The sequence below is a fragment of the Anolis carolinensis genome, chromosome 3 (genome assembly GCF_035594765.1).
Source record: "Anolis carolinensis isolate JA03-04 chromosome 3, rAnoCar3.1.pri, whole genome shotgun sequence".
In the NCBI taxonomy this organism is placed as follows: Eukaryota; Metazoa; Chordata; class Lepidosauria; order Squamata; family Dactyloidae; genus Anolis; species Anolis carolinensis.
This window is the reverse complement of record NC_085843.1, coordinates 106,044,794-106,067,187: the sequence shown is the minus strand read 5'-3', so window position 1 is coordinate 106,067,187 and position 22,394 is coordinate 106,044,794. Positions and strand designations below refer to the sequence as shown.

Genomic DNA, 22,394 nt, shown 5'->3' with positions numbered 1-22,394 from the left:
GCGGTTTCCAATATAAAATCAGCATAAAACATTGTACAATAAAACACTGAAAACACTATAAAATGCTATAAGAATTAGAAACAAAAACAAAACATAACAATTGGCTAATACAATCACATAAGCAGAAGGAATATAATCACTCAAATAACATGAATCTGCAAAGAAAGAGGGAAAAAAAGACCACTGAGATGGAGGAGAGGATGGCCTGGAGGGACCACTAGAACTAAAATGCAATGTGATATTCTAAGATGCTTTGGGGCAGAGGAATAAAGTGCAGTGTTTCAAGTCAAAGAGGTGGCCTGTGCAACTACTATAGCTATGGGCTCGGTTATCCAAAGGCGCAGCGGAAGAGCCAGGTTTTAAGCAGCTTTTTGAAGGAAGCCAGGGTGGGTGCTTGCCGGATCTCCTCCGGAAGGGAATTCCAGATCCGGGGAGCAACAATAGAAAAGGCCTGCTCCCTCGTCCCCGCCAACCGAGCCTGGGATGGTGGCGGGAGCGAAAGAAGTGCCCTACCGGATGAACGAAGAGGACGAGTGGGTTCATAGCGGGAGATGCGGTCACAAAGGTAGGCGGGTCCCAAACCGTTTAGGGTTTTATAGGTAAGAACCTGCACCTTGAATTGGGACCGGAAAATAATCGATAGCCAGTGGAGCTCCTTAAACAGGGGAGTAGATCTCTCCCTGTAGTTTGCTCCAGTTAACAACCTGGCAGCCGCACGTTGGACTAACTGAAGTTTCCGGGCCGTCTTCAGGGGCAACCCCACATAGAGTGCATTGCAATAATCCAGTCTAGAGGTGACTAAGGCGTGGACCACCGTGGCCAAGTCAGACTTCACGAGGTATGGTTGCAGCTGGCGCACAAGCTTTAATTGTGCAAAGGCCCTCCCGGCCACCGCCGACACCTGAGCCTCAAGTGTCAGTGATGAGTCCAGGAGGACCCCCAAGCTGCGGACCTGCGCCTTCAGGGGGAGCGCGACCCCGTCGAGCACAGGTTGCCACCCAATACCCCGATCAGACTTGCGACTGACCTCGAGGACCTCTGTCTTGTCAGGATTGAGCTTCAGCTTGTTCGTCCTCATCCAGGCCATTACAGCGACCAGGCACTGGTTCAGTATCTGAGGAGCTTCCTTGGAATTAGGTGGAAATGAGTAGTAGAGTTGAGTGTCATCTGCGTAGAGATGGCACCCAACTCCAAAACTCCGGATGACCTCGCCCAGCGGTTTCATGTAGATGTTAAAGAGCATGGGGAATAAAATGGAGCCTTGCGGGACCCCACAGGTCAAAGGCCAGGGGTCCGAGCAGGTATCACCAAGCTTTATTTATTTATTTATTACAATATTTATATCCCGCCCTTCTCACCCAACAGGGGACTCAGGGCGGCTTACAATAAAACAGACATATAAAAACAGTACAATACACTATAAATCAGTTAAAAAATTAACTTACATATAACATTCATAAAATGCATTTATAAAATATAGATAGGCGTGTACAAGTTTAAAAGACTGGGTCTGTCAATTGAGTTCCAGTATAAATAATAGTAATTAATGCTGCTGATTCTTATTCGAAAGCCTGGCCCCACAACCAAGTTTTTACCTTCCTACGGAAGGATAGGAGGGAGGGAGCCTGCCTGACTTCAATGGGGAGGGCGTTCCATAGGCGGGGAGCCACTACTGAAAAGGCCCTGTCTCTCGTCCCCGCCAGCCGCACCTGTGAGGCTGACGGGACCGCGAGCAGGGCCTCATCCGACGATCTTAAGCTTCGAGGTGGGTCATAGCGGGAGACACGTTCGGACAGATAAGCTGGGCCGGAACCGTTTAGAGCTTTATAGGCTAAAGCCAGCACCTTGAATTGTGCTCGGAGCTAATCGGCAGCCAGTGGAGCTGGCGTAACAGAGGAGTAGTACGCTCCCTGAACGCCGCTCCAGTTATTAACCTGGCAGCTTCCCGTTGGACTAATTGAAGCTTCCGAACAGTCTTCAAAGGCAGCCCCACGTAGAGTGCGTTGCAGTAGTCTAAACGGGATGTAACAAGGGCGTGGACCACCGTGGCCAAGTCTGGCTTCCCAAGGTACGGTCGCAGCTGGCGCACAAGTTTTAATTGTGCGAAGGCTCCCCTAGCCACCGCTGAGACCTGGGGCTCCAGGCTCAACGATGAGTCCAGGATCACCCCCAGACTGCGCACCTGCGCCTTCAGGGGAGTGTGACACCATCCAGCACAGGCTGTAACCCTATACTCTGTTCGGCCTTCCGACTGACCAGGAGGACCTCTGTCTTGTCTGGATTCAATTTCAATTTGTTGGCCCTCATCCAGTCCGACACAGCGGCCAAGCACCGGTTCAGGACCTGAACAGCCTCCTTAGTGACAGGTGGGAAGGAGTGACAAAGCTGGACATCATCTGCGTACAGATGACACCTCACTCCGAAACTCCTGATGATCTCTCCCAGCGGCTTCATGTAGATGTTAAACAACATGGGAGACAATACAGAACCCTGCGGGACCCCACAAGTCAACGGTTGTGGGGCCGAGCAGGCGTCCCCCAATGACACCATCTGGGACCGACCCTCCAGGAATGAGTGGAGCCACTGCAGGACAGTACCTCCAAGTCCCATTCCCGCGAGGCATCCCAGAAGGATACCATGATCGACCGTATCGAAGGCCGCTGAGAGGTCCAGCAGAACCAGCAGGGACACACTCCCCCTGTCCAGTTCCCGGCGAAGATCATCGACTAAGGCGACCAAGGCTGTCTCGGTACCATGCCCCGGCCTGAAGCCAGACTGTGCCGGATCCAAAAAATCAGTGTCCACCAAGAATCCCTGGAGCTGCGAGGCAACCACGTGTTCCAAGACCTTGCCCAAATAGGGGAGATTGGAAATAGGCCGAATGTTTCCGAATTGAGTGGGATCCAATGATGGCTTTTTCAACAGCGGCTTGATCACAGCCATTTTTAGGCTCACTGGAAACTTGCCCTCCCGAAGGGAGGCATTCACCACCACCTTCACCCACTCGGCCAAACCCCCTCTGGCTTCTCTCACCAGCCAGGATGGGCAGGGGTCTAGGATGCATGTGGTCGGTCTCGCCTCTCCAAAGATCTTGTCCACATCCTCGAGCTCAACCAATTGAAATGAATCCAACAAAACTGGACAAGCAGGTGCACTCGTTACATCCTCAGAGACTGCCGTTAATATGGTGTCAAAGTCGGAACGGATCAGAGCGACTTTGTCCGCAAAGAACTGAGCAAATGCTTCACAGCGGGCTGCCGAGTTATCAGGGCTCCCACCTTGATTGGTGGGAGTTAACAACCCTCTGATAACACGGAACAGCGCCGCCAGACGGTTCTGTGCGGACGCAATGTTGGCCGCAAAGTGGACTCTCCTTGCAGCTTTGATTGCCGCGGCATATGCCCTAAGATAGGAGCCGAGCCGTGTTCGGTCTGACTCGTTATACTCTGATCGCCACGCGCACTCTAGTTCCCTCTTCTTTCGCTTCATCGCTGCCAGCTCCTCAGTAAACCAAGGAGCTGGTTTAGCTCGGTTACTCGAGAGGGGACGCTCCGGAGCGATCGTGTCTATTGCCCTAGTCATCTCTCCATTCCAGAGAGAGACCAGAGCATCAACAGGATCACCTGCCGAGGAGGCGGGAAATTCCCCAAGAGCCGTCAGGAATCCTTCTGGATCCATAAGTCTCCTGGGGCGGACCATTTTAGGTCCACCACCCCTGCAGAGGTTGGGGGGCGCAGTAAGTCTAAACCTGATCAGGTGATGGTCGGTCCATGGCAAAGGAGCGATGGTGAGCTCCTCCACACCGCCACCTTCCTCCCATCCCTGACAGAAGACCAGGTCTAGTGTGTGCCCCGCACTGTGGGTGGGACCAGATACGAGTTGGGACAGCCCCATGGTTGCCATGGCGGCCATGAAGTCCTGAGCCGCACCTGAAAGGTTAGCCTTGGCATGGACATTGAAGTTCCCCCAGCACTATGAGCCGCCGGGACTCCAACGCCAGTCCCGAGACCACCTCAGCTAGCTCAGGCAGGGAGACTGTAGTGCAGCGGGGTAGTCGGTACACTAACAGAATCCCTAATCTGTCCTGGTCTCCCACCCTCAGGTGGACACATTCAAACATGGTTGACTGTGGGACGGGGCACCTGTTCAGGGGGATGGAATCCTTATAGACCACCGCGACCCCACCTCCCCTCCCTCCAGATCTCGGCTGGTGCTGTACGGAATAACCCGGCGGGCAGAGCTGGGTGAGATTAACAGCGAGGTCTCCGTAATACATGCCAGGTCTACATGCTCATCCAAGATGAGGTCTTGGATGAAAGATGTTTTCCCGTTCACTGACCTGGCATTAAACAGCACCACCTTTAACCTGGAGGGACTGCCATCCTGGCTACCCAGGTTAGCTACGTCAGGAGACCATTTTGGAACTATTAACGTCCTACCAAAAACCCTAGGCCGAATTGAATGATTTGGTCTCCCTTTCCCGTATCTCCCCCTCCCAGACACCACCTCTATAGAGGCTCCCCACCCATCGGAACACCCTCCTCCCCTATCCAGCTGTCCTCTCTCTTTCTCTTCCCCTGGTCCAAATGATGTTATTTGGTTTACTAGTTTCCTGTTATAGATTGGCATCCTTACACACCCAACTTCACCAACTGGGAACGGCCCTCCAGGAAGGACTGGAGCCACTGGAGCGCAGTACCCCCAAGGCCCATCCCAGAGAGCCGTCCCAGAAGGATACCATGGTCGATGGTATTGAAAGCCGCTGAGATGTCCAGGAGAACCAGCAGGGACACACTCCCCCTGTCTAGCTCTCTGCGGAGGTCATCCACCAAGGCGACCAAAGCTGTCTCAGTACTGTGACCAGGCCTGAAGTCGGACTGTGAATGGTCCAGAAAATCAGTGTCGTCTAAGAATCCCTGGAGCTGAGAGGCAACCACCCTCTCCAGTACCTTGCCCAAGAAAGGGAGATTGGAAATTGGTCTATAGTTGTTAAGAGTAGATGGATCCAGGGATGCCTTTTTTAGAAAAGGCCTAATTACTGCCTGTTTTAGGCTAGACGGAAAAATCCCTTGTTCCAGAGATGAGTTGATAATTTTCTCAAGCCAAATTAACAAATCTCCCCTGGTCAGTTTGATTAACCAGGAGGGGCAAGGATCTAGGGAACAAGTGGTCGCTCTCGTAGCTCCAAGGAACTTGTCCACGTCATAAGGGCGAACAAGCCGAAACAAATCCATCAAGATCGGACAGACAGATGCCTCAGGCACCACACCTGGCATTGCACTAACCCCAGTGTCTAACTCAGAGCGTATCCAAGCGACTTTATCTGCAAAAAAGTGTGCGAAATCGCTGCACTGGGTTGCTGGGTTGTCAGGGGTCTCCTCCCCCTGGGGAGGATGGAGGAGCTCCCCAACAACCCAAAACAACTCCGTTGGTCTATTGATTGCAGATTATATGCGGGCAGCCGAGAAAGCCTTTCTGGCTGCCCGCAAGGCCGCAGAATAGGCCCTAATAGCGGCTCTAGCCCGTGTTCGGTCGGATACCCTACGAGTTCTCCGCCAGGAGCACTCTAGACCCCTTCTCGACCGCTTCATCACGGCCAGCTCCCTTGTGAACCAGGGAGCCCTGGTTGAGAGGGGACGTTCAGGGGCGATCGTGTCTATCGCCCTGGCCATCTCGCTGTTGTAGCGATCGACCAAGACATCAACAGGATCGTCAGCCTCAATGACAGGAAGATCCCCAAGAGACCTCAAGAAGCCGTCTGGATCCATTAGTCTCCTGGGGCGGACCATCTTAATGGGTCCACCAACCCTGCGGAGGTTAGTGGTCACGGTAAGTCTTAGAGTGACCAGGTGATGGTCGGACCATGACAATGGAAGTATAGTTTGCTCTTCCACTCCAACCAATCCACTGTCGGCAATAAATACTAGGTCAAGGGTGTGTCCTGCCTGATGGGTGGGTCCAGAGATGACCTGGGACAGTCCCATGGTTGTCATGGCAGCCATGAAGTCCTGAGCTGCACCAGTTAAAGGGGCCTCCGCGTGAATGTTGAAGTCCCCCAGCACCACCAGGCGCTGGGAGGCCAGCACCACGCCAGAGACCACTTCTGCAAGCTCAGGGAGGGAGACTGCTGTGTCGCGGGGTGGACGGCACACCAGCAGAATCCCCAAACTGTCCCGGACACCTACCCTCAGGTGGACACACTCAAAACCTGAGGCTTGCGGAACAGCGCACCTGGCCACGGCGATGGATTGCTGAAAGACCACCGCAACCCCTCCTCCCCGCCCCCCGGGCCTGGCCTGCTGATGCACCCCGAAACCAGGAGGACACAGGTGAGTGAGGTTAACCCCACCCAGCTCATCCAACCAGGTCTCGGTGATGCAGGCCAGGTCTGCCCTCTCATCCAGGAGTAAATCCTGGATGACTGAGGTCTTACCATTAACAGACCTGGCATTCAACAGCAGGACCTTAAGCCCGAAGGGACTGTCATGAAGACTACCACGCCTTTCCTTCTCCAGGGTCGCAAGTGTTCTATTGCGCTTCTCCCTGGGATTTTGGTGACCGCTTCTCCTCCTCCCCCACATGACCTCAATCTTTCCCCCCTGGGGACCACCCGCCCCCTCAGTAGGGTTAGGCAAGATGAAACTGCCTTTTAACGGGCCTAGTCAGCTCTCTAGAGCAGGAGCGCCGTGTTGGGACCTATCGTGCGTAGTGGCTAGAGATGTATCTTGTGAGAACAGTAGAAGAGAGTCCTCTAGGGTGTTAGGTGGACTAATAGATGGACTATAACACGGAAGCGTTTGTAGGGGGAGTTGAGAACATGAATGGGCAGAGAGATGGGGAACTAGGGAGGTCCGTGGACACATGGCTGAGATAGGGGGGGTCCAGTATAAAGGATTTGGGAGAGTATGGTTACTAATAGATGTTAGCTCTAGGGGATGCGATTGTAGGTCAGGGATCAGGGGGCGAATCCAGGGGTCGAAGAAGACCCTCCTAATGCGGATGCCCCATGCTTCAAGACGATCTCTAGAGCTTAGTAACTCCTTAATGATGGACATGTCTTTAAGTGTAATTAAAAGATGTGTAGAGCGGTTGAGAGATTGAAAGTCTCTATGCAGCCAATTGAGAGATTGAATGTTAATATCTACAGGGTTCATAAATAGGATTTGGACAAGAGACCTTAAAACCGCTATCCTTGATCCCCATTTACCCCTATTCTGCATCGAGTCTGCTACTTCAAACGCCAGTTGGTTTGGAGATAACAGGCGGTGTGTGGTGGTAGGTGGTAAAGATGATGCAGACTCGGATGGTATCAATGGATGGACCTTTGATTGACCTAGAACCTTATTTTCATGCCCAGGCTTCACTAGTCCTTGTACTTCTCCAGGCAACTCTTCTTCTCTATTGTTCTCCCTAATTTCTAATGGGGTCACTATAGGGAGTAACTTTAGTTTCTCCTCTTCCTCGCCATCTATATCTAATGCGCACGCCTCCACAGTGTGGTTAGAAGACCCAGTGGATTCTTTCTCAAGGGGTGCATAATGTGTTGGATGTTTCAGACTAAGAGATATTCCTTTAAAAACAAGGTCCATCTTCTCATTGAGTGTTTTCAGTTGTGATAGCACCAGATTGAAAGATTTCTCCAATAATTTGCACAGCTGTAGGAGGTCATTTACATTTTCATTTTTCCTGTGGGTGTCCATCGAACCCCTCATTGTCCGGCCTATAAGAATCTATTTATTTGTACCACACTGATCCTTCTGCAACCCTACAGGCCCAGACTGTATCAATATCTCTCAATTTTACAGCCTCAGTACAATCTTTACTATAGAGATTAATATTCTTTAGATCATATAGGCAATCCGCGTGAAACTATAGCAGCTGCACTTACTAAAACCAAATTATTCAATCTTTAACCAGAAACAAAAGAGAGGAGAACCTGGCCTTCTCCACCAATACTCAGTTGGATGTCATTTTGCCCTGGAGATGGCTAGAAATTGTCTGCCCTCTGACCCTAATATAGGCCAATACCAATGTCGCCCACACCAACCCTCATAAAAAACAAATCAATACTTGGTGGTACATACAGGTGATCACATGTCTAAAAACAACACTTAACGGGGGAGGAAGGAATATAAAAGGGCGAAGAAGGAAAAAAAAAAGAGAGAGAGAGAGAGAGAGAGAGAGAGAGAGGAGCCAGCAGAGGGCCACAGTCAGCAGCACAGCCAGGGTACACAATCAACCATAAACTGTCCCCAGAGGCACAACAGCTGCAAATCCCGGAGGAGGTCGTCTCCCAGTCTGGCAAAGTGGGACGGCCCCTCAGAAGCGGCGATGCTGATGTTATAGCACAGTAAGGGTCACCGTCAGGGCTGGCTCGGCCGCCTTCATAGGGAGCAGTGCTGGTAGTGATGATGGTGGGCCCTGGTGGCAAGGGACACAGATGGAACAGCCCCGATGGCCAGTCGCTACTCGCCTCCTCTCTCTGATCATGGTTAGGACCCTCCGGCGGACCAGATGTGGTAAAGGTGGCAAAGATGGTAAAGGCAGCCTCCTCGCTGTTTGCCTCCGAGAGTTCTTCAGCGCCCAAGAGAGCGACAGTAAAAACTGGCGACCTGGGGCTCAAGCACGCCGTCCCCGGGTCCAGTGGGATGACGGTGAACACGGCCTGTTCCGGCGGGAGGTGGCTTGGGCCTACAATGCAAGAGCCGACTGGGACTATCGCTCTGGGCCCCTCTAGATTAGGTTTTAAGGCGATGGTACATGAGGGAAACCCAGAATTACTGCCTGGTTACCTTCTGATCCATGGAGTAGTCGTATCTTTCCCCAGACAACCGAGAGCTGCACCCACAGATCTCCAGTTACGGCAGGAAGGAGCAATATCGGTTGCGGAAATGAAAAGGGGAAATGGTGGCTCTTGCCCACCCACCGGCGCAGTGCGATGATAGTGCTGGGCCTAGTGCCTAATGTCCTCTGGCCAGGAAGGCCAAACGGAGGCCACCTGAAGACCACGGGGAATGGTGCACGGATCCTTCCTCTTTCATAAACCGGACTCCCGATAGTTCTTCACTTTTGCTCTTCCAGTAGTGCAAGAACCCCTCCCCAGGTGGTCTACACCACTCTGGGGCTTCAGTCCCTGCTTACAACTTAGGGCAGATGGCAAAGGAGCAGCTCCAAGCCAAGCAGTGACAAGGCGAGCAGGTAGGTGGTGGTGGTGCTTCTAACCGGGCTCAGATGGAGGCCACAATTATAAGTCAATAAACCGGTAAACCGAAGCTTAACTTCAGAGTAATTTCCCAATGAGGAATGGTGGAATGGGGACAGGTCGTATAGACTTTAAAGGCTGTCTGGCAGTCTGACAGTCAGATGTAGTAGCAGTTGTAAAATGCCAGTTTTTAATGGCAAATAATGCCTTCTTTTCTCCCAACGCTCTCTCCCAGGCTCTCGTTTGTTCCCGTTTGTTTTTCACTCTTTGTTGTTAGCTTCTCACTATTATCGCCTCTTTAGCTTAGGACTCCCCTCTGGTGACCTCCGTCACCCTCAGGTTTCAAGCCCAGTTTATAGCTCGGAGAGGTGTCAAAAGAGCAATAGTTTTAAAGCTTTTTAAAACAAACTCACGGAGCCCCACGGAGAATCAGCCTGCCTCGGCGCCATCTTCTCTCCCCAAGAATCAGTTGGATCCCCTGATTGCCAGTCTTCACTCCCAGAGAACCCCATAACGGTACCACTAGTTGTTGGTGCCTCACAAATAGCTTGCACTTCTCTTATCTTAGTCCAATCCATGGTGTCTCCTTCTTCTCCTTCACTCATTGACCCATTGTCCCCAGAGAATCCCTCAAATGACTCCTCATCTGTAGGTGCTGTAAGTATGTCCCGGATCTTCTTTCTCTGCTGCTCTTCATCAGATTCCTGCTCCCGAGTAACCCCTTTTCCCCTTCTGACACCCATACTACTGTCTGCAACATCATCATCTCCAGAGAATCCCTCAAACGACTCCTTATCTGGAGGTGCTGTAAGTATGTTCCAGATCCTCTTTCTCTGCTGCTCTTCATCAGATTCCTGCTCCCGAGTAACCCTTTTTTCCCTTCTGGCACCCATACTACTGTTTGTAACGTTACTCACAGGCTCAACTACAACATATTCTTTCAGAAGTTTCCTAATTTCTATATCTTCAGGTCTTTTTAATAGATTATCCTTTAGTCTCCATTTATATTGTCTTTGGTGTTCGTTAATTTGAATTTTTAGAGCACAGTGATCTGAGTTCACTCTTGGTATTATTTCTATTTTCTTAATTTTTGTAGCTAATGTTCTTGTAATCCAAACTATGTCGATGCGGGACCAAGAGTGATGTCTATATGTGTAATCCCTGATGTTTGGGTTTTGCAAGCACCATATTTCTTCCAGGTGGAGGTTTCATTTGAGTTTAAGCATGATTTGTGGTAGTTTTCGTGCCTTCTCATTCTTGTCTTTGGTTTTAGTTGTTCTGTCGAATTTTGGATCTTTCACCCCATTAAAGTCCCCAGTTAATATCAGCTCATTGAATTCCTGTTATCTTATTCTCCCCTGGAGATCTTTACAAAAATTTACTTTTGGCCCATTTGGGGCATAGATATTGCAAATTAGAATTTTTTTATTACTTATTTCCATTTTAATTGCTACAAATCTTCGTTTTGAATCTTTAAAAGCCAAATTAGCTGGAATTTTTTCACTTACATATGTTACTATTCCTCTTTTTTCTCATTTGAAGATGAATAGAATTCCTTCCCTAGTGTTTTATTTACCAGGTGTGCAGCATGTCTGATAGAAATTTTGGTTTCCTGTATTGCGATCAGGTCATATCTTCCTTTTAAAAACAAATTCAAGACTTTATTCCTTTTGGATGCTGAATTTATTCCGTTTAAATTATTTGAGTATATTTTAAGTTCCATCATCTTCATCATTCTCTGCTTGTTCTCCTTTCTGACCCACCAGAGGAGTATACAAGATGTAGTTTTCTGGGGAGAATTCCCTTAATCTTTTTTTCTCCCACTCTCTTCTGATAGTTTTCAGTTCCAGTGAGTATTCATCTTCAGCTTCAGCATCTGAATAATCCCTTTCTTCCTCTACCTCATTACGGTCTGCTGTCTCATTGCCTTTCTTTTTCATATATCATTGATAAAATGTCTTGGCTTTTTCTATTGATGTCAGCCAATGTTTTGATTCTTGATATGTGACCATTAGACCTTTGGGTTTCTCCCATTGGAATTTGGTGTTTTTCTTTTTTTAGTTCTTCTAAAATGAGGAATGAGTATTTTCTTTTCCTGTTAAGTATTCCTAGTGAGGATTCTTTCATGATCACTACTTTTCTTTTGTTGTATATAATTGTTGTTTATAATTAGTTCTACAGCAGATTTTTTTTAGTATCTTGTCCCTTATCCGTTTTCTTCCAAGCCTGAAAATTACCTCTTATTGTTTCATTTCTTTTGGAATAGTTGGTGGAAATTCTGAAGGTCCTGTCCAAGTCTGTGTCCATCTCTCCCTCCAATATATCCAATAATCTTGCCAAAATTTGAGTTATTATTGCTCTCAGGTCTTCTATCTCCATCTCTTCTAGGTTCCTTATTCTCAATTGGAATTTGAGCTCTTTATTTTCCATCATGTTTATGTGATCCTGTAATTTTTGATTTGTTCCCTCCAAGCTCCACATTTTTCTGTCCAGTTTTCCTTGCATTTTCTCCATATCTCTATGTTCTTGTTTATGTTCCTCAAATTCTTTTTTCACAGCAGCTATGTCCCCCCCTTAGTTCTTGTGACGCCCCTGGCTGCGAGAGCACTGGAAACCAATACACCGAGGTCAATAACCAATCTAATATCTTTATTAAGGAATTAAGAAATTAAAAAGAAAACAAGCAGAAGGTATAGTTCATCCAGGAAAGGTCAAATAAAGTCCAGTAATAATATCCAGTCCAGGAAAGGTCAAATAAAGTCCAGTAATAAATTGTCCAATATATAATATTAGAGTTTAAAGTTTGTAATCCAAAAAACCGAAACGCACTCAAACTTCCAAGCAGTTTGAGTGGGGAAATGTCCAAGTCTTTTTCTAAAGTTCAAAAGCAAGTCCAAGGCAAGGAATTGAAGATAAGGCTGGAAACACAGCACGGCAAGGCAAGGCTGGATTCACGGCAAGACAAGACAAGAAACACGGCTAGGCAAGGCACAGCAAGGCTGGAAAATAGTGGACTTAAACGCAGTCCACACTTGCCTGGAAGCGAAGTTAATCCTCCAAACTGACACGTTGACTCCGCGCTGGTTAGCCAGCGCACAGAACTTTTAAGAACTTTGAATCTTCCCTCGGAACAGGTGTCTCCACTGCTCTTTTCCCAAGGGAAAAGAGCTAGAACAACATCTTGACCAGATGCAATCCTCCCTTAGAGTTCTCAGGGGAAAAATAGGTTAATCAGCAGATTCCCTTGCTGCTAATCGCGCGCTTCGTCTTTGTCCAGCTTTCTCCTGTCTGTTCGTTTGTACAAACATTTTCCTATCAAAGGGAGGAGAGCTGGGAAGAGAAGACTCCGTTTCAAGGCCCTTTTTAATGAGCACTGAACTAGAATTGTCAATAGGGAACATCTGGAATGGGGCAGAGTCTTGCTGAATTGGCACTAAACCTGTTTCCTCATCACTGTTGTCCACAATGGAGTCAGGTTCACGGCCCAAGGGCCCATGGGACATCACAGTTCTTTTCTAAGATTTTGTATTTCTTCTTGCATTTCTTTGTGCTGTTCATCCTGGTTTTGTGATATCTTTAACATTTCTTGGTATATTTCCTTGAATCCAATTTCATCAGAGGCGGAGTCACGTCTTATTAGCATTTTCTGGCTGGCTTGTACTTTTGGTTTGTAAGTAGCCATACCGTTTCTCAGTTCTATCACACTGGTTTTATGCCATCATCCCTCTTCTCTGTGAGGATCCCTCTTTTGCTGCCACAGTAAGCTTCTCTTTCTGTTAACTTTTCTTCTTTTAGCTTCTTTTCCCCACTCTTTCTGTTATTTTGTCTGTAATTCTGTCCTTCTTTAATTGTTAAATTAATGGCTTATTGAATTATAGAATCACACATTATAGTAGCTTCTACATTTACAGGTATATTATAGTCAGAAGATGAGAGATTTCTTAGATATTTAACCTAGAAGGCTATTTCTCTCCCAAGAGGAATGTATTTCACTCACTCTGGTATTTGATTGTTTCTTCCCTCGTTCGCTCAAATCTTTAAAATGGTGTGGTTGGTCTTCACTGGTCTCTTTTATGGGTCCAGCTCACTGTTACACCCCTGGGCAGTGAGAGCACTGAAAACCAACACAGAGGCCAATAACAATATAATATCTTTATTGAAGCAAATAAAGTTTCCAAAGAAAATAAGCAGAAAAGTTAAGCAAGCAATTGACCTTTCAGGAAAGATGAAAATTAGTCCAATCAGTGAAAGTCTTATGTCCAATATTAAAGTCCAAAGTCCAGAAACTGAAACACATTCAAACTCGGTTTGAGTATTGAGTGGGGAAAAGGAGCAATGTGTCACAAATGAGTTCTCTGGAGTTAATTTCCAAAAGCAGGATTTCAGAGCAAGGCAAGAGCTGGATGTGCAGGAGCTGAAACGCAGTCCAAACTTGGGCAAGAAGGTAGACCTGTGCCCGGTCTACTCAGGAGTAAGCGCATCGTCAGGCCACTTGGATTTCAGGAGCTAGAGACGATGATGCTTCTCAGTAAGAAATAAAGTTGACACCGCAAAGGAAAGTTCTCAGCACAATACTTTTATTGAAGTTCATAAGCTCCCCCAAACCAGGTGCCTGACTCCCCAATTCTTCCCAAGAGAACTGAGCCTGCCATAGTCACCGCGCCAGGTGCCTGACTCCCTAATTCTTCCCAAGAGAACTAAGCTTAGCCATAGTCACCACGCTCTGCTAATCTGGCGCTTCTCCTCAAGCTTTGTCTCTGCGATCTCTCTGTTTTCAAAAAAGCCCTGCGATCAAACACCAACCCGTCAGGAGAATCTCGGAGAGCTGGCACTGTTTCAAGGGCATCCTTAATTGGCGCTGGCTCAGAAATGTCAATAGAAGGCATCTGGAAAGGAGTTGAATCTGGCTGACATGGGAGAAAGCCAAAGTCTTCTTTGCCCTGGTCAGCAATGGTCACAGGGTCAGGGGCCAAAGGTGCCTGAGGCATCACACTCACCCAGATGTGGTTTGCTCCAATCAGGGCCTGCTGCAATCCCTTTTCCTGGACATTTCAAATTTTCCCCTCTCCAGGAGAGACCTGGTCGCCATTGGGTGGGTGCTGCAGGGTTTTATCAACTCACAACTGCTTTTCCTCCCCCTAAATCACTTTGCTGGGCTGATCTCTTGAGCACATTCAAAAGATCCTGACAACTGCCTTTCTCACTACTGGAAGTTCCTTCTTGTATGTATCCAATTCTTTAAAGTGAAAAATAATACAGGTTGAAAGTGAAAATTGATTTTTTCTTTTCAAAACTCTATTACACTTTTCTATGCTAAGCATGGATAATTTAAAGTCAAAATATATATTTTAGAATTAACATGTTGTCTGCCTATAAATGTTGTCAACTAAGACATTTAAAAATACACACCTTGTCTCTATTAATTTAAATGATACAGATGTAGAAATCCTTCCTGCTTGCTAGTTTTGAAAGGAAATGAATGTGTATCAAATATATTTACTCTCATATTGAAATACACATCCGTATTCATGGCACTTACAGTTGTATTTCATTTAGCAGCCTCCACACTTCCAGCATGCAAACAACAGATACGTTTTTCAAAGTTTGCCTTTCATGGCCAATAATTTCAGCCCCAACCATAACTGCAAAGAATCTAAGTAAATTCTTTCATCGTAAGTTAATGTCTGACCCTGTGATTCTGCCTGCAATGAGTGAGATGACTACCTGTGCATAGCATGCCATAATGACAAAATGATAGGTTCAAATAGTTGCTGTTTGTCATTTCCCAGAATGAATTTATTTTAAATTGTTTTACTTATATGGATACTTTGATGCATGATAAACATTTCTGTTTGTATGTTTTTACTTATACCTTTCTAGGTGCTATTATCTGTGTCAAAGACAGAACGCCACCAAATAGAGTACAACACAGTTTATTGAAGTTACAGAACTAAAAAATGCCCGTAGGAAGCAAAGGACTAGGCAAACACTTGTCTTCAGTGTGAAAAGTAACAGAAACAGCTCCATTTGAATTAAAACGGTTCGAAAGGATAAACCGGATTAAACAGGAGTTTAATCCGGATTAAATCAAAAGTGCTTACTTCAGCCTGGCAATTTAAACAAACAAAAGTTGGTAAACAGAGGTCAAAATGAACACAAAAAACTGGCAGCAGATTCCTCTCTGCTACTCAAAAGCTACAGATGAGTAACTCAGGCTGTTTACTCCTCCGTGCAACGAGCGAAATCCGGGTCCAGGCACATCAATCAGGGTAACGGCGGTCAGCAGGGTCCCAATCCGGTCCAAGGTCGAAAGCCAAGTGCAGACGTCTAAAGTTCCACAAGTTCCACCGATAGCCACAGAAAGGATAGTCTGAGGTCGTAGTCAGTCAGTCAGTCCAGCGTCAATCCAGAGTAGGTAATTAATGTCCGTCAAAAAGACGACGGAGGTCCAAGCTATCAAAATTAAACACAAGTTGCACAGAAAAACCCCACACAGTTCCTCCCGCCGTCTATGCCTAGTGTCCTTGGTAACTTACGTATCCAGCAACGAATCACACCCGTCTTCAGGAAGTTCCCCAACAAGAGCCCAAGCGTTCGTCCAGATTACCTTGCCCAACGCAATTAGCCATTGATCCTAAACCCCATTTTATCCCAGTTCATAACTCCTCATCGCTGTCAGCTGCTATCCTAATTCCAGGTGCCTCATCATCATCATCCTCATCAGAGCTAAAACACCTTTGACTACGCCCCACAGCATCCCCAGCTGTGGATCCCGCTCCATCCCTCCAGCCCGTCCATGGGTCTGATCCTGCAACCCGCCAATCGCCTCCCATGTTATCATTGCCGGTGACCCCCAAATCCTCCCTCACACGAGTCCACTCCATATCATCCTCCTCTGAGCTAACCATCTCTTCCTCCATTCCCTCGGTAAAACCCTCAAATGAATCTTCATCTGTTGGTTCTGCAAATAAGTCCCGGAGCCGTTTCTTTTCATGCTCCTCAAAAGAGTCTGACTCTAGAGGAGTCTTACGACCCCGTCTCCTAGTGCCGGAGCCAGAAGGCTCAACCATAACACTATCCCCTCTCACAAAGGCCTCCTCCTCCAAAGGTGGAGACACAGCAGTGACCTCCTCGGCTACAGCGTTACGGCGCCCAGAAGTATCCAACTTCAATAAAGAGCGATGAAAGACAGGGTGGATCTTAAAAGAAGGTGGCAAGCGCAATCTAAACGCCACAGAAGAAATCTTCTTAACAATAGGGAAAGGTCCCAAATACCGTGGTGCAAACTTTCCCCCAGTATGTTTAATATATTTAGAGGATAACCAAACCAAATCCCCTTCATCTAACTCCTTCCCTGCTTGTCTATGGCGGTCTGCTTGAGTCTTCTGAGCTGCCTTAGCTTCTAATAACAACCGACGAGCGACATCATGTAAGGCAGCCATTTCAGAGGAGCGGTACACCGGATCAGGGGAAACCACATTGGTCGACGGCGCCACCCCTCCCCGCGGATGGAAGCCATAAGTTAACTCAAATGGTGTGTGTTGACTAGACGTATGCACAGCGTTATTATAAGCAAACTCAGCCACCGACAACCATTTTACCCAAGCACTCGGTTGTTCTAGACAAAAACAACGCAAATACTGCTCCAACAGCCCATTAACTCTCTCAGATTGTCCATCCGTTTGTGGATGAAAAGCAGAGGAGACATTCAACTTGGTTCCCAAACACTCATGGAAATGCCTCCAAAAACGAGATACAAATTGAGGAGCTCTGTCAGAGATAATAACCTCAGGAGCCCCATGCAAACGGAAAATATGCTTGGTAAAAAGTAAAGCCAATGTAGGAGCCGCTGGAATCGTTGAACAAGGTATAAAATGAGCCATTTTAGAAAATAGATCCACCACCACCCAAATACATGTATAACCCCCTGACCTAGGCAAGTCAGAAATGAAATCCATAGAAATAATTTGCCAGGGTCTTTCAGGAACAGGCAATGAAGATAATAATCCCCTAGGGCGCCCGACAGGCGTCTTGCTCTGCTGACATACTGCACAGCTATCACAATAACGGAGAATGTCCTGTCGCATTTTAGGCCACCAATAATTTCTGGTAATGAGTTGTACAGTCTTAAACCTACCAAAATGCCCAGCCATCGGTTCATCATGATGTGCCCTAATGACTTCCAACCTGAGTGCACCCGCCGGTACATAAACTTGTCCATTACGTACCAATACCCCCTCCTGGTCCTGTAAATGAGGCAGCACAGTACGAGTCCCTACCGAAAGCAATATGAGTTGCTCTTGAGTCCAGTTGTCATTCTTTTGAGCCTCTAGAATTTGAGTGTGTAAACCAGCCTCGTTTTCTACCACACATAAAGAAGCAGTAGGTAATATTGTCTGACGCACTGTTTGCTCGCAAGTTTTAAACTCAGGTTTACGAGATAATGCATCCGCCCGTAGATTAACCTTCCCTTCCACAAACTGAACCTTAAAGTTGAACCTAGAGAAAAACAAGGCCCATCGAATCTGGCGTTGATTCAATTTTTTGGCAGTTTGTAAATGTTCTAAGTTCTTGTGGTAAGATCTGACCACAATTTGATGACGTGCGCCCTCTAACCAGTGCCGCCACACCTCAAAAGCCACCTTTATAGCCAACAATTCCTTTTCCCAGATGGTGTAATTTTGTTCAAAAGGTGTTAGTTGTCTGGAGTAGAATCCACAGGGACGCAAGGTCCCTGATGAATCCCTTTGAGATAATACAGCCCCCAACGCATAACTAGAAGCGTCTACTTCTACTATGAATGGTTTATCAATGTCTGGATGTATTAGTATATTATCAGCTTGGAAACTAGATTTCAACTGTATAAACGCATCGCGAGCCTCCCGTCCCCACACAAACGGTTGCTTCTTACGTAAGAGTTGTGTTAAAGGTACAGTAAGTTTAGCAAAGTCTGGAATAAACTCCCGATAGTAATTAGCAAACCCCAAGAATCGCTGTACATCTTTTTTAGACTTGAGTTCTTGCCAAGTGTTGACTGCGTCAACTTTGTGCGGGTCCATTTTTAGTTCCTTTCCCGAAACTACATGTCCCAGAAACTCAACCTCAGACACGTGAAATACACATTTGGAGGCCTTAGCAAAAAGCCCATTATCCCGTAAACGTTGAAACACCTGCCTCACATGCTGCTGATGTTCCTTTTCATCCTTAGAGAAAATTAATATATCGTCCAAATAAACCACTACAAATTGATCAATTAAATCTCTAAATACATCATTTATGAATCTTTGGAAGACAGCAGGTGCATTGCATAATCCGAAAGGCATCACACGGAACTCGTGACATCCGAAGCACGTGTTAAATGCCGTCTTCCATTCGTCACCTTCCCATATTCTAATCAAGTTATACACCCCCCGTAGATCAAGTTTAGTAAAGATCTTAGCCCCTTGCACTCTCGATAGTAATTCCGAAATCAAAGGTAGCGGATATCTATCACGAATGGTGTGCTTGTTAAGAACCCGATAGTCGCATACTAGTCTAAGCTCCCCTGTCTTTTTAGCCACAAAGAACACAGGTGCAGCAGTTGGAGAGCTAGATGGGCGAATAAACCCTTTGGCTAGGTTCTCGTCAAGAAATTCTCTCAAGGCTTGTCTTTCTGGTACCGTTAGAGCGTACAACCTTCCTGCTGGTAATTTAGCGCCTTCTACCAATCTAATCGCACAATCGTATGGTCTATGAGGCGGCAACTTATCCGCTTCCCTCTTACAAAACACATCTTGAAATTCCCTATATTCAGTAGGCACACCCACCATGTCAATCTGAGAAGAATTTAAAGCAAAACATCCCTGCCTTTTAAAAGCTATAGTACGCTTCACCCAATCCACTTGAGGATTTACTAAAGTTAACCAATCCATTCCCAGGATTACATTGTATCTTGGTAACCGTGTAATGTCCCATACAAATTCTCCAGTTACTCCTTGTACCTCCCACGTTATTTCTGAGGTTTCACGATTAACCACCCCAGACTCCAGTAGTTTCCCGTCCGCTCCTTCCACCCATATATCGCATGCTTTACGTACTGTAGGAAGCCTATGTTTCCTTGCAAACCCAACATCCACATACGAGACCGTAGCCCCTGAATCCAGCAGTGCCAGAGTAGAAGCAAGTTCTTTTCCCCCAACAGATAAAGAAATGGGTACAAAAACATGTTTCTTCCCCTCAAGTGACTGCTTTATAAGCCCGAATGCGTTGGACTCACGTCGCACTAGGGCTGACCTTTTCCCGAAAGCTGAGAAGGCTTAACGTTACAATTCCTAGCAAAATGCCCAGCAGTCCTGCAATATAAACATAATCCCAATTGCCTTCTATGGTCTTTTTCCGCCGTTGACAACTTTCTAAACACCCCAAGTTCCATAGGCTCCTCCCCCTTTGCCACAGGTGCCCTAGGCGCAGATACAGATGGCGCATACATAGCCCTAGACTGTTTACGAGATTCAAACCGGGCGTCCAAACGCAAAACCTTAGCCACCAAAGCGTCCCAGTTTTCTGCCGGCTCTAATCGCGCTAGTTCATCCTGGAGATAATCATTCAAACCAGCAATAAACAAAAGCATAAACGCGTTCTCTCCCCAGTCTAATTGATGACGAAAAGAGTTAAACTTATTTAAATAGTCCAAAACAGATCCTTTTCCCTGTTTTAACCGATAAAGAGCCCAGCTAGCATTTTCCATACGGAGGGGATCCCCAAAAGTGTCTGATAACAATTTCTTGAAATCATCTAAATTGTAATTGACTGGGTCATTTCCCAGAATCAAATAAGTTGCCCATTGTCCCGCAGGACCGGTCAATAGACTCAAAATAAATGCCACCTTGCTGGTGTCCGTAGGAAAAGCTTGTGCGCTAATCTGAGAAAAATAAAGTTCAATTTGTGCCAAAAAAGTGGGCAATTTGTTTTGAGACCCATCAAAACGTTCAGGAGTCATTACATGTCCTTTAGCTGGCTGTGCTGCTTGTGCAGCGTAAAATGCAGCCTGCAGCTGGTCAAAACGGGCCTTAAGTTCCTCCATCGTCTTCTTGACGTGGATACCTCACTAGAAAAACTTTCTTTTATGGCGTTGGGCAATCTGTCAAAGACAGAACGCCACCAAATAGAGTACAACACAGTTTATTGAAGTTACAGAACTAAAAAATGCCCGTAGGAAGCAAAGGACTAGGCAAACACTTGTCTTCAGTGTGAAAAGTAACAGAAACAGCTCCGTTTGAATTAAAACGGTTCGAAAGGATAAACCGGATTAAACAGGAGTTTAATCCGGATTAAATCAAAAGTGCTTACTTCAGCCTGGCAATTTAAACAAACAAAAGTTGGTAAACAGAGGTCAAAATGAACACAAAAAACTGGCAGCAGATTCCTCTCTGCTACTCAAAAGCTACAGATGAGTAACTCAGGCTGTTTACTCCTCCGTGCAACGAGCGAAATCCGGGTCCAGGCACATCAATCAGGGTAACAGCGGTCAGCAGGGTCCCAATCCGGTCCAAGGTCGAAAGCCAAGTGCAGACGTCTAAAGTTCCACAAGTTCCACCGATAGCCACAGAAAGGATAGTCCGAGGTCGTAGTCAGTCAGTCAGTCCAGCGTCAATCCAGAGTAGGTAATTAATGTCCGTCAAAAAGACGACGGAGGTCCAAGCTATCAAGATTAAACACAAGTTGCACAGAAAAACCCCACACAGTTCCTCCCGCCGTCTATGCCCAGTGTCCTTGGTAACTTACGTATCCAGCAACGAATCACACCCGTCTTCAGGAAGTTCCCCAACAAGAGCCCAAGCGTTCGTCCAGATTACCTTGCCCAACGCAATTAGCCATTGATCCTAAACCCCATTTTATCCCAGTTCATAACTCCTCATCGCTGTCAGCTGCTATCCTAATTCCAGGTGCCTCATCATCATCATCCTCATCAGAGCTAAAACACCTTTGACTACGCCCCACAGCATCCCCAGCTGTGGATCCCGCTCCATCCCTCCAGCCCGTCCATGGGTCTGATCCTGCAACCCGCCAATCGCCTCCCATGTTATCATTGCCGGTGACCCCCAAATCCTCCCTCACACGAGTCCACTCCATATCATCCTCCTCTGAGCTAACCATCTCTTCCTCCATTCCCTCGGTAAAACCCTCAAATGAATCTTCATCTGTTGGTTTTGCAAATAAGTCCCGGAGCCGTTTCCTTTCACGCTCCTCAAAAGAGTCTGACTCTCGAGGAGTCTTACGACCCCGTCTCCTAGTACCGGAGCCAGAAGGCTCAACCATAACACTCTGTGTTTGCCACTGCTTGTAGAAAATAGCTTTGGGAAACTTTGCTCTTATCTTGGCAGGTAGTCATGTTGAAGGCCTGGCTGATATCTTCAATGGAGAAATGGCAAAGATGCTGGTCATGATTGTACCTGAGTGTACCCTCTCAAAAATGGAGTTTACTAGGGATCTAGTGATGATGAAACAAGTAGGACAGAGATTAGAGCATTGATGGAAGCATGTCCAACTGAACATGGGCAAGATGTCATTGAAACACTTATTATATGGAGGCTATGGTAGCAAAGAAATTATACTTTTCTGCAATCATGGCATCTGCATACCAAAGCCTACCACACATGCCACCTTACCCAAGAAAAGAATATTGGATACTGTCTGGCAATTCTACAGTATAGTAGAGTCCAGGCACCTTAGCTCTTTTAATCAGGGTAAAAACCTGTTTTGTCATTGTGATGCATTCATTGTTTGCCTTATCCACTAGAGCAGTCCCCAGTCGTCTTTTGTTATGAATCAGAAAGGGCATTGGCTTCCATCATTTTCTCTATACACAGAAGATGCCTTACACTGGCCTCTCAATCCCCCCCCCCCCCCCCCGGTCTTCCATTCTGCCTTTTATTTTATTTTACTTTTACTAACCTGGAGCTTTGGGGTAGTGCTGTGGGATTTAAAAAATAAAACAGAACTGACAATACTCAAACTATATAATGGGTACTGCAACAGATTGCAGTGTCTGTGGATGGACATTATTTATCATAAATACGAGTGTTTTCAATCCACTGACAACATATAGACACTCATTTCCTTACAAGTATGATACTATAAAGCTATTTCATAGTTATATTTGTTAAGATGAATGACTATGATAAAGATGCTAGTGTAATAAGGTCTTATATGA

General features: G+C 46.6%; 1 long non-coding RNA gene across 1 annotated transcript; it reads right to left on the bottom strand.

Annotated features, from left to right (window-relative positions):
- Positions 1-20,346: 20,346 nt before the first annotated feature.
- On the bottom strand, positions 20,347-21,994 carry LOC134297526 (uncharacterized). Its single transcript, XR_010004294.1, has 2 exons — positions 20,966-21,994; positions 20,347-20,882 (listed from the first exon to the last, which is right to left on the bottom strand). It is a non-coding gene; the product is annotated as an uncharacterized LOC134297526 (long non-coding RNA).
- Positions 21,995-22,394: the final 400 nt, after the last annotated feature.